This window comes from Lepidochelys kempii, chromosome 25 (assembly GCF_965140265.1).
Source record: "Lepidochelys kempii isolate rLepKem1 chromosome 25, rLepKem1.hap2, whole genome shotgun sequence".
NCBI classification, from domain to species: domain Eukaryota; kingdom Metazoa; phylum Chordata; order Testudines; family Cheloniidae; genus Lepidochelys; species Lepidochelys kempii.
Window position 1 is genome coordinate 7,096,108 of NC_133280.1, and position 12,670 is coordinate 7,108,777.

At 50.9% G+C, this 12,670-nt stretch overlaps 1 protein-coding gene across 5 annotated transcripts in view; it reads right to left on the minus strand.

Moving 5' to 3' along the window:
* The window catches only part of LINGO3 (leucine rich repeat and Ig domain containing 3), a 109,371-nt gene that overhangs the window by 67,925 nt on the left and 28,776 nt on the right, over nt 1–12,670 (minus strand). For 3 of the 5 annotated variants that reach the window (XM_073324102.1, XM_073324104.1, XM_073324105.1), the window contains exon 2: nt 7,023–7,131. The gene's annotated coding sequence lies outside the window, so the exon portion shown is untranslated. Of the gene's footprint in view, nt 1–6,469; nt 6,536–7,022; nt 7,132–12,670 lie in introns of those variants that run through there. The other 2 variants (XM_073324103.1, XM_073324109.1) reach the window with 2 other exon arrangements.

Genomic DNA, 12,670 nt, shown 5'->3' on the forward strand with positions numbered 1-12,670 from the left:
CCACTACTGGGTCATCTCAGTCCCCCAGAGGTGGGGCGAGCTGAGGACATCTTCCCAGACCATCTCTGAGCGGCATGGAGTATGGATCCCAGCTCAAGGACAATCCGGACAGCCGTGGGGAACAAAGCACAGCGGTGTGCAGAAAAGCAGGCAGCCTCAGGGTGTTTGATTCATTTCCAGGCGACTCCAGAGAGGTGAGCATAGAGATCCCAGGCTTTGCAGACGGACCCAGGACTGGCTACTGAATCCTGCCTCAGCGTACAGGGCCGGACTAGGTGACCTCGAGGCCCTTGCAGCCCTGCGTGACTATGATTCTATGAAGAACACAGTATTATATCTGTCAAATGAGACATGAAACAAAGTCTGATCTTCTAAGAGTGACACTTTTCACAACATGCCGTGTATGGTGGTTAGGTTAGACCAGCGGTTCTCAAACTGTGGGGTCATGACCCCGTTTTAATGGGGTCGCCAGAGCTGGCATTAGACTTGCTGTGGCTTAAGACCCAAGCCCAAGCCCCAACCCCACTGCCCAGGGCCAAAGCCTAAGGGCTTCAGCCTTGGGTTGTGGGGCTCAGGTTATAGGACCTGCACCTGGGGCTGAAGCCCTTGGGCTTGGGCCCCCCTGCCCGGCACTGTGGGGTGGGGGGGTGTTCAGGCGGTTTCAGGCTTCAGTCCCCGCTCTTGGGGTCATGTAGTAATTTTTGTTGTCAGAAAGGGGCCAAGGTGCAAAGAAGTTTGAGAAACCCTAGGTTAGACCCATTGTCTTGGTCAACGTAACACTGTGAAGGAGGGCTTTGCGGCACTCAGCCTCACTTTCCCCTTTTCTCGGGGCTCCTTTAACCTTCGCACAGTCTTTCTCATGGCTAATGCCAACCCTACCCAGGGCTAGTTTAATAAGAGAAAGTTAAAAAAAAAAAGAAAGTCCTCAGGGTCCCCAAATAAAGCCCATCCTCACAACACAAAAGGTCTTATGCATCTCTGGGGTCTTCTGCCCCATCCAGAGCTCTTCTGCTTTCCCACTCTGCTCTGCAGGAAGCCACCACTTCAGCCCTTGGTAGCCAAGCTCAGCCCTCTGGCTCCTTGGCCCACACCCTCCTCCCAGTCTCCTGCAGCTCTACCACAACCTCTGCCGGGGCTTCCTCTTTTATAAGGCTCGGGTTCCTTCCCTTAAGCCCAGTTGGGCAACCGGTAATCAGATACAGGTGCCCTGGACCCACCCCCGCTTCCCCTCTTAAAGGGGCCAGTCACGCTGTGACAGTAAAATTTCAATTTGAATAATACCCCGTGCTCCCTCAGTTCCCACTGCGCCTTCAGCTGGCGACAGCATTATTCTCTACCTCCTGTTGCTGTGCGCGGTTAACCAACAGCTCTGTTTCACCCCAGAGGGGGCTGCATTTCACTAGTGGTTCCAAAATGCTGGACTCAATGTGAACGATCAGGTAGCCAAGTGCTTTGGGACCCAACTGGCTGAAATAATATTTGACACTTAAATACCGGTCTGTAGAGGAGAAGCTGTTAAAGCTATTGCAACCCTGGAGCGGAGATTCCTCTCAGCTCCTTGGAGAGGCCTCTACTTTTTGCTTGCTTCATACCCTCCAGCCTTGAAGCTCCATCTCAGCCTAGAGGGTTTGTAGCCTCTGCAAGTCTGGGGAGCAAGACACCAGCCCCAGTGCTCAGCTCCTCTTGTCCTGTGTTTGGGGCAGGAACAGACTGGGAGGGAGGGAAAAAGTGTCTTCTAGCCCCCTGTGCTTTCTCTGTGTCTTAATGCAGCCAGAGGCCTTTCCCGCTCCCTGTCCAAGTAACAGCATCCTTTGGGCAGCCATAATTTTTCTCTGCTTCCCATGACCCCCATGAGAAGTACAGAATAGCTGTAGTACAGTGTGCTCAGACCATCCTCTTCCTCACACCTTTATACCACCCAAGAGATGTAAAGGGGCTTCAGTGTGGATGAGACTTAAACCCACTGGGTTTAAGGGTGACTTAAATTCTTGTCTCTTGCATGGTGGCACAGAGTGTCGCTCCAGGCCCAATGGGGCTGGCCCAGTCAGGAGGTCTGGACAAATGTGCCAGGCTCTCCTTGACATGCAATAATGGTTTCGTCCCATCCAAATCTCATACACGTGGAACGCAATCAGTCCCTGCGTTTTACCCTGCTCCACAGTGCGAGGGTGAGAGGTCGCTCCGTGAAATTTAGGGCTGGTAAGTTTAGAACATATGAAAGGAAACACTTCTTCACACAGCCTGTGGGACGCACTGCCCAGAGGGGCCAGAGAGTCCAATACTGGGGCTGTGTTTCTCAAGGACTGGGGACTTTTAAGAGCAATATTATTGACAGCAAGACATGCTAGGATCAGTAACTTCAAGCTTCAGGGCATCAGCTGGTCAGGAAGGAATTTTCCCTCCCACTATGCAGCCTTGCACAATTTGCTAGGGGACTCGTGGGTCATTTCAAAGCATTAACCATTGCGGGAGGCAGGACACTGGATTTAAATAAACCACTGGGCTGATCTGGTGTGAGGAGTCCTCTGTTCCTTTAAGACAGACTCTGCGTGCACTTTCCTGTTATCAGTAAATCACCCTCACGTAGCAGTGCTGGCCCAGAAGCAGCCATGGAATCCCTTGTGACTGAGATGTCTGAAGGACAGCTCGGGCCTATTCAATTTTAAAACTTCTAAATACTAAAAAAATATAACCCAGCCACCACCACTCCAACCCCACGCCCAGAAGCAATGACAGACAAGCCAGCAAAAAATTCCCTCCTGACCCTTAAGGATGGCCAGCTCCGTCCCAGCAGAAATCTGACGCAGGTCCTGCTAAATTACTGAAGTCCACAGACGCTTAAAGCTCCTAATGCTACTCAGCTCCTGCTCCTCAGCTGGAATCCTGTTCGCTGCCCTTTACCAGTCGCATTTCATTGAACTGCTCTGACATACATTCCCTCTTCGCCTAAACCTGCGGCCCCGACTTCCGGGCTGTCCAGCGACCTCTAATTGGCTCTAAAATGTGTAATAACTGAGCTCAGCATCAGTTCCTCCTCTCCTCTCAGCCCCTGACTGGGATAAAATCCCTGGCAGGATGTTTCTGAGTAATTAAGATGGCATGAGCCTTGAGGCCCCAGACTAAGGCCCTATGTGATTCAAGCACCACGTAGGACAGAAGAAAAGGAGGAGGAAGAGAACCCTGGGGTTTGGATTGGACAGTTCTAGAGGAAAGGATGCAAAATTTTGATCAGGACCCAGGACTGGAGGGTTTCAAAGCAGTGGGGCCATATTTCTTTGAGACCATCCCCCACATGGTCAGATGTTAAGGGCCTTTCGGTCCCTGACCCAGTCACGCCTGGATTGATGCCCCCACCAGTTGGACGGGGCCCTGCCAGGAACAATTTGTACAGTGGGGGTGCTGAGAGCCATTGAACCAAACGGTACACCCTGTGTGTTATGGAAACCACTTACAGCCCGGGGCAGCGTTTGCTCGAATTATTCCCACCCATGTGCGGAATGAATTTTGTTATGGGCACCAATATGGAGGTGATGTGTGACACCGGGGATGGGTTGGGACTGTGGGAGGGGCGCGTCTCCCCCCGGCCGCAGGAGGTCCGGGCTGGGTTGGGGCCGCGGCAGGGGCACGTCTCCCCCGGCCGCAGCAGGTCCATGGCTGGGCTGGGTTGGGGCCGGGGGACAGGCATCTCTCCCCACTGCAGCCCTGAGTGCCTGCACAGCCCTTAATAGTCTGCTACACGGCTGCCCAGCTTAGAGGAAACTTAGGCCAGGGGTGCGGCAGCACCCCCAGCACGCCTGGTTCCAGCACCTCTGGGCCCTGCATTCGATCTGTGGCATGGTGAAAAGACACAGATTGACAAAGTGACTGACCCATAGCACCAAATTTGGGAACTCCATTGATAACGGGGCAGGTCCCTGCAGACTGTTTAGTGCAGGAGCCAGCCCCAGGATGGGAACCCTTTTCAAAGGAGAGAGACACTCTGTAGCCAGTGGCAGCAGATTTATCACAGAGCTCACACGTGCTTGGCGCCTCTCCCATGGATGGGCTTTGCTCACTCCCAACATTAGTAGGCGGGTGCCCCAGCTTCCAGCAATTCAATCCAGCCCCGGCATTATCACAAAGCTCAGAGCCTACTTTGCAGAAAGCAGATTTACTTGGCCTCATTCACTTCACATGCGCTCCAATTTTCTCCTAATGCACACGCCTCTTCTCCCGCCTTGCATGTACCACACAGGCAGCTCCAGCAACCTCTGTGATCAGAGGAACTGCAGGAAAAGATTCCAGCCGCCTGACGGGGACCTCTGCATGGCTACTCCGAACCTACGGGACATCCACTGCAATGACGATCATAGCATGGCATAGTCCCCTAGCAGCCATAGATCCACCACATGCAGGACACAGACCACTCTCGGTCTTCCCAGGCAACTCCTATTGATCACAGGGGACACATGCCTATGAAATACAACAACATCTACAGACACTGGCAGGGTTCAAACCCCACGGAGGCGGGGAAAGTGGAGGGGGGAGACTTGGGGAAGTCCAAATTTGGGCTGCATAATACCTCTTTCTTATCCAGCACTTTACAAAGGAGATATGTACCATTATCCCTGTTTGCACGTGGGGAAACCGAAGCACAGAGTGGTGACTTGCCAAAGATCACCCACCAGACCAGTAGCAAAGCTGGGACTAGAATGCAGGTTGCCTGAGTCCAAGTCCAATGCTCCGTCTACTAGGCAATACTTCCACCCACTAGATCTCAGAAGATAGCTGGTTCCTGGACTGCTCTGCAGCGGGTACACTGGATTGTCTATTAGTCCATTGATAAGGAGGTCTACTTGACTATGGAAGAGTCTCCCAAGGGAAAGGGTGTAACCTCATTGCTTGAGACATTTAAACCCAGTCTGGGCAAAGCCCTAGAGAATATTCCACACAGAAGAACTTTGCACTGGCTCCACTTACTCCTAACTGAGCGGTTTCTAGGACCCTAGGACAGTGCTGGGACTTAGGTTTCCTCTCAGCACGAGTAGAGACTGCACGGATTTCTGAGATGGGAAGCAGGGTTTGCCACGCCCAGCGGCTTGCCTAGAGGATGGATGCTTTTGCGTTCCCACATCGGAACAGAGGCCACCAAGCAATATTGCCCCAACCCAGCATAATGACGGGTGCAAACTCGGGGGTGATGATCTTGGAAACCCACCTGGCAAGAAGCAGCCACATGGCATTGAAACTGGGACAGACTCAAACAAGATGGGTGAAAATCCTCTCTGTGTAGCTGGACATTAACACCACGCTCAGCATCCCCAGGGCATCTAAGCACCCAGCTACATTCCTTGGGGTGGGGCCGAGCGTCCCATTCACACTAGATGCCCTGAGACCCATGCTACCAACACCCTCCTGAATGGGACCCATCACCCAGCGACCCTGGCAATTGGCCTGCTGAGACCTGGAGACTCATTATTTTGTTATTCCAAATAATAAAGGAAACAAACAACCTGCTCCCGCAAGGCTGCGGAATCAGCTCCGTCAGCTCCAGCTCCCCCGCTCCTAAGGGGGCCGGAGCTGGCTTCTATCTGGATTGATGTTCCATCAGAGCGTTAGGGTGTCGGATTTGGAGGCCTGTGTGCACTCCCTGATAGATCATCATTTCAGCTCTGCTGCAGACAGAGCTCGGTGGCTCTCCAGCTTGATCCCAGAAGAGGCACAGTTCCGGGTTGTTGCGAGAACAAAGGATCTCACAGGTCACCAGGATTCTTTAAAGAGACACTGTTAAGGTGGGGAGGCCAAGAGTGGGGGAGAGAGGCTTGCTTTATAGATGGATTTGTAACGCATGCCAGATGACCGCTCTGGAGAATTCAATCCGGAACATAGGTGTCTGAGCCAGGAAGTCCTGAGTTCTAACTGTAATCCTGCCATCCTCTATGGCCTTGGGCAAGTCTCTTAACTCCCCTGCCTCCGTTTCCCTATTTGGAAACTGCGGCTGATGCGGCTCCATCTCGGGCTCCATCTCTATGGCACAAAGGAGGCCGCATCCACACAGCGGTGTGTAGTTACACGTGTCAGCAAAAGGCTCTGGTGGGAGGAGGCAGAGCCCTGCTGTCAGAGCCTTTCCTCACTGCCTTCCCCTTGCCAGAGGCTTTCCCCACTACAGGAGCCTTTCCCTGGGGCGTGGAAAGGCTCCACAGCAGAGACCTGCTGGATAGCTGCGGCGGGGAATGGCTCCAGCCGCTGGGAGGCAGCGGGGCACCACGCTGCTAAAAAGAGCAGTGTAGACAGGGGAGGTGCTGGTTGGGCTGCAGAGAGCTGTGTAGGACACACACACACACACACACACACACACACACACAGGCTTCCCTTGTCACTCGCCTGAGCTGTGCCTCACCATCTATGCTGCCATTTCTACTGGTGCCAGGGTGGGGGTGAGGGGGTGTACTCCACATGCCGGTGTATGGAGTGTAGAGTGTAGACGTACCTTCAGCAGGCATTAGGGGAGTTGACGGGTGTCAGAAGAATTAGCTTGTCTTTGGCAAGCTCTTTCAGCGTGGAAAGCAATGATTAGTACTTTTCACATTGCCAGACAGGAGCTAAGGTGCAGCAGTATGATCCCCTTTGCCACCTGGGGAAACTGAGGCACAGAACTTAATGGACTTGTCTGAGGCCACAGAAGGAGCCAGGGTCAGGACCGTGATTAGATTAATAGATTCACAGATATTTAGGTCAGAAGGGACCATTATGATCATCTAGTCTGACCTCTAGCAGACCAGACCCTCAGCATCAACCTCTGTCCAGCCACAGACCAGGTCAGGCTCCATCCAGCCAATTCCCCGAGCTCTCCACGGCTCTGTAATCTACAAGAAGCCTAGGAGATCATTAATTTCACACGACCCAAGCGCTGGGTCGTTGCTGAGCTCTGCCATCCGACGAGTCTATGAGGAGAGGCAACGGAACCACACGAGCCATCACACTCCCGTCACGGGGAGGGTCAGGGAAACGCAGCCCGGAGGCCCTGCAAACCAGCCACTCACTCACTGTTCTGCAGCTCTGAGCCCGCACCAACATCTGGGTCCGTTGGGGCACGTGGGGGCTGGGAAGCTTTACGCGGCAAATGTTTCTGCACAGCAGGTCGGGGATCCTCTGGAGAAAGCAAGAGACAAAAAAAATAAAATAAAATAAACTACAGCCGCCAAACGGGGGGGTTCTGAACAGACTTCTTGGATGATCATCACGCACCAAGGTCACTGCCTCTCCCAGTGGAAAGGTAATCTCCCCTTGAGATGCAAGATGGTTCTGGATCTTACCCAGGCCCTCTCAGATCTGCCCATTATGGGTACGCTAACAACAATCCTGTTTCCGTAGCATTTTTTACCCTGAAGGATCCACTGGAAACGGAAGGGTCACTGGGCCCTGCACCGAAAGGCTCTGGGTGGAGCGCACCAGCTGCTTCGCAGCACACAGAGAATTAAGGGTGGGAAGCGAAGACGAAGAGGACGTCCACGGAGGCTGTGAGGCAGAAATGTAGGGAGGCAGGATGCACTTGCCCACACTGGGGTTTTGGCCCGGGTGCTGGGGTTAGAACCCCTGCTTCAGCCACGAATGTTGAATGACATCTAGCCAGGACCTCACATTTTCCATTGCATCTGAAGGATGGCGCTGCTTACCAGCAGGGCTGGCCCTAGTTCAAATGGTGCCCCAGGTGCCCTCCCCATTTGTTAAACTTTTGAATACCTGCCCTTGGCGTAGTAGGATTTTATGTTTGTATTTTGCATAATTTAGAATAAAAAATAAAGAAGAATAAAATAATAATGTAGCATGTATTAAATGTATTGATGGATGATTTAACCATATCCTGCCGGCCACCCTTTTTGAATAGCAGAAAGCAATGGCCTAATATGCCACTGGCAGAAGGGCAACCACCAGAATTCCTTTGTGTTTGGGCTGATTTCAAGGCAGTAACAGACCTTTGAGGGTCACCACTTTGTTGTGGGTTTAGCATTTTAAAATAAGTAAAAGAATGCCGGGATTGTTTTCTTTTGCATTGCAACTTGATTTTCCTGTTCAAAATGTTCTGTGTAAATTAATTCTGTTTTGTGTGTGAATGAGGAATGTGTGTGTTAAAAGAGAAGTGTAAAGGCCAGGGCTGAACCAGATGGTCTAGGGAGGAACCGGAGACAGACGCAAGGGCGCCCGGAGGCTGCAGCACGCCCCTATTGAAATGTCAAAGAAAAGCAGATTGACGACTCTAAAAATAAGACAGGCGCCTATCAACGGGGACAAAATAGCTGTAATCAAAACCAGCATGAAAGAACTCCCTAAAACAATAAAAAAAAACAAAATAAAAAATAAGAAAAACTATTTAAAAAAAACAAACACTCATCAAACAACAATTGATTACAGTGTGACAGTGCAAAACTCATTGGTCCCTATGATGGAAAATCACTATATAAACAGGGTGCCTTGCCATGAAACTTTGGGTTTGTCCTGCCAAAATTTCCCCTGAGCATCATGTCACGACCGACGGAACCCGGCTCCTCCCTACCCTTGATCAACCTAGCTGGCCACTAGATTGATCCAGACTCTGGACTGGTAACTATAACATCAACTGGCAGGACAGTGCGTGCGTGTGTGTGATTGAATGCATATGCTCATTGTTGTATCTTCAATAAACACGGTGTATTGCCTTTGCCCCTAAAAAAGATCCCGGGTGCTTCTTATAAGCATAACATCCTGGCGCCCTGAGCCCAGCACCCGCCCCAAGTCTGGCACTCCAGGAAGTCACCTGGGTTACCTGCCCCTAAATCCGGTCCTGCTTATCAGCACCACGCTACTTCAACACTGGCTCGGAAGGAAAAGCACTTCCTACCCAATCAAGCCCCCCAGTTCCTGAAGCCCACTTCCTGCAACTTCCATCCAGGTTCTAATCCAGCCTAAATGTGCTGAGATTGCAAGATCAGACTAGCTCACTTGGATCGCAGTGGCCCTGTCTGGAGTAGAAGTGATGCATCTACGTTGCATATTGCCACTCCAGGCCTGCAGGCTAAGAAGCCCCTTCATGCGACATGCATTGGTACGGCTTTACTAGAGTATTTATTAATTCATTGGATTCATCGCAAACTCACTTTGTGCCGAACAAAAGGTCTCATTCATTGTAAATATCTTCCTTCTTTGGATGGGGAGCCCAGCTAGAATCAATTTCTGTATTACAAATGGTCCCAAACCTAGGCTACCTCTCTGAGCTTTCACACAGCTGTTTTATTCAGGCTGTGAATGAAAAACAGTGACCTTGCTTTGGGGTGTTGGCCGGGGAGCCGCGCACCCCTCCCATCTCCAAGCCCTCTCTCCTACTGGTCCCTCCTCTCAGATCTGCAGCACGTTGCCGCAAGGAGCATCAAAGGAGGGCGGAAATGTAAAAGGTGGGTAAAAAGATCGCCTGTGGGATTGAGAACACCTTGATAACAGAAGCCCTAACAGCAGTCAAATAAATCCTAGCCTCCTCTTTCGCAGATCTAGATCCAACAGGGGATTCGTAGCTGAATGAGAGAGAAGCTGAAACCGAGATCTGAAGATACAGTCTATAACCAGCTGTATGTGTTTTCCTTTTCTACAAGTGAATTTAGTACTGGGGAAAGGTGCCAGACTGGCAGCCCTGCTGAGAGAAGGCCTGGCTCATCCTGAGGACACTAACAGGTCACATTGGCGGTGATCTTGGGGGGGGTTTCACCTTCCTTTGCAACACAGAGTGAAGGTCGCTTACCAGGATCATCTGGACACATCTCACTTCATCAATTCCCGGCAACTGGTGCACCATGCTCCCTCCTATTCTTTGCCTATGGCACTCAGTAGTTTAGTCTCCTGAGGGCTGTAATCCTTTGGTCTAATTCTGGTTGTTGGGCTAGTGGGCGGGTAGCTGGGTGGGATTGGTGGCCTGGGAGACACAGGAGGTCAGATGAGATGATCTGCTGGTGTCTTTGGGCCTTAAACTCTACGGCAACATGGACATATGACAGCGCATGGCAGGCAGGACAAACTTCCCATCCCCGTCTCCTCACCCATGTGCCTCGACACGCAGCTGGAGAGCCCACGGGTAAGGGAAGGAGTTCACTTTCTGTGGCCCATTCAATCCTTGTGCCACCAAACTCTGCCAGCTGCAATGCGGGCTCGCAACACCCCGGAGATCCACTGGGTTTCCTAGTCACGCTCCTGACTGCCCTCTGCAGAGCTGGGGCTGGGAAGGGGTCTGCCAGGCCACTACAGACCTTGCCTTCCTCTGCCCAGCACAACTGGCTCTGTTCTGCTGCTGTTAGCCTCTTCAGAACATCAGAACGGCCACACTGGGTCAGCCCAAAGGTCCATCTAGCCTAGTGTCCTGTCTGACGACAGTGGCCAAAGTCCGGTGCCCCAGACGGAATGAACAGAACAGGGAATCATCAGTGATCCATCCCCTGTCCCCCATTCCCAGCTCCTGGCAAACAGAGGCTAGGGACACCATCCCTGCCCATCCTACCTAATCGCCATTGATGGCCTGTACTTTAGCTGAAGGATTGAGCCCATTTTATTAGACTATGAATGAGGGCCACGGCGCTAACAAGCCCCAACATCTGCAATTACCTGGGACTCCTGCATGGCTGGTGAGATCTGCTAGGCACTCAGATCCCGCCTTCAGCACGGAGTATTTTAAAGTAGCCTATTCCCACAGCCTGCCTGCGTTTCACATATCAGCTACCCACCTGAAAACTGTCTCTCTCATGCCTCACTCAACCGCCTTCTCCTGGAACAATGAGCCGGAGGTGGCAAGCTTTACCCACCCCATAATCAGCGCTGCGGCAAGCTGCATTACACTCCCAGAGTCGTGACTGCTGACTTCTCCCCTCCGTGGGCTGCACTTCCCAATGCACCCCGGGAACAACTTGCTCCCCGGTTTCCCATTGGCTGGCTTTTTTAAAACGAGGGCTTCTGGTGACTGGGGAGGAAAATAGCGGGGAAGAGGAGGTAGGAGGGGGAAATAATCAAAGAGCTTTTTGTCAAAGGCAAAGGGACGTGAGCTGAAGTGTCAGCTTCTACCCAAGCTGGTAAATGCCAAGCCCATCCCTATTCTTGCCTGGTCTTGTCAGCACTACCAAGCTCTGCAAAAACGGAGTTAACGTTCATTACTTGCTAAGCGCCGATGTGCTCAGCACTGCACGAGATACCAATAAAGACAAGCCCTGCCCTAGTTCTGACACCATGGACTCCAAGAGGCCCCTCAGGGAAGTGTTCTTCTCCTGAAGTGATGGGAGCTACATAAATACACCGACAGATAGACAGAGCACATCCATGCTTTCTACCACTCCCATGTGATTGCCCTCCGCTTGGTTTTAATTCAGTATGATGGCGATGCATGAGAGATCAAATTCTCCGCTGGACTTCGCTTCGCTGACGTCAATGGGTCGGATGCACGAGCTTAAAGTTAAGTGCTTTGCTGAACTAGGATCCCCCTCCTCTACCACAAATGCTGCTGTGCAAAGTTTCTGTGTGGCAAACTCGCTTGGAGATTAGCTGGGGAAAAAAGAAGCGTTATTTAAAATTCTCCACACTGGGCAGCATTGGCAGGTCAATCTTTCTGGTGCAGCTGACTTGTCAAGTTCAAATTTCCTAAGAGGGGGGAGCAGCACTGGGAATTGGGCATTGGACCCCCACCACCATGGGCTTCTCTCCACTCTCGGTGCCCCAAATTGTCTATGGCAGGGAATAGGAGGCCTAGATTAGACTCTTCACTCATGTTCAAGGTGCGGTTATTTTAAAAACCTATGGAAATTCTCAGACAAAAAACTTTGTTAACCTCAAATTCTAGATGTCAAGTGACATTAAAAATACAAGCCAAGAATGTTATCATTAACGATGCCTAAATATTAAAATAATAGAATCATAGAAGATTAGAGTTGGAAGAGACTGCAGAAGGTCATCTAGTCCAACCCCCTGCTCAAAGCAGGACCAACCCCAACTAAATCATCCCAGCCAGGGCTTTGTCAAGCCGGGACTTAAAAACCTCTAAAGTGGAATCTCCTTCCACCTCCCTAGGTAAAATGTGGGGAGATTATTCGTTAAAGTCACTCAGAAAAGATCCCAGTCCCTTAAAGTTCATACATTCCCTTTAAAAAAAAAAGACATAAAAAAACGGTCCATTAGACATTCTCCAACCAACCTTAACTTTGATCCTACTGCCTTTGTGCTCTGTTTTTGTGTGATACAGTAGATGAATGATTTGTCTAACAACTATGATACGATGCCAAGTGACAGGATTTTTATAAGGAGACTGAATGAATCAAAAATAGTTGGCAATTTGAGGAACTGTACGTTTTGCAGCATTAGGTGTGAGACTATACGTTTCAGTTACATACCATTGATAGATACAAAGCAACGTGGCTTCTGTACTGTCTAAATAATGGGATAATTGAGATACACATTTGATTGGAATGCATCTGTGGGATCCACCTCACAGCCCATTGTTTAAGTGTTTCACGGCACAGCTGTCAGAACACCAACATATGTGACTGTAACTGCTGAGAGTATTCTGAGGCTTTTCGACCTAAAAAGTAAGTAAAACTGGAAAAGAGAAGTATAGTTTTTTGATAGCTCAGGTCAGAGTTGAAGCTGCTTTGGGAATGTCTAATGCAAACATTAACGTGCCGCATTAGCA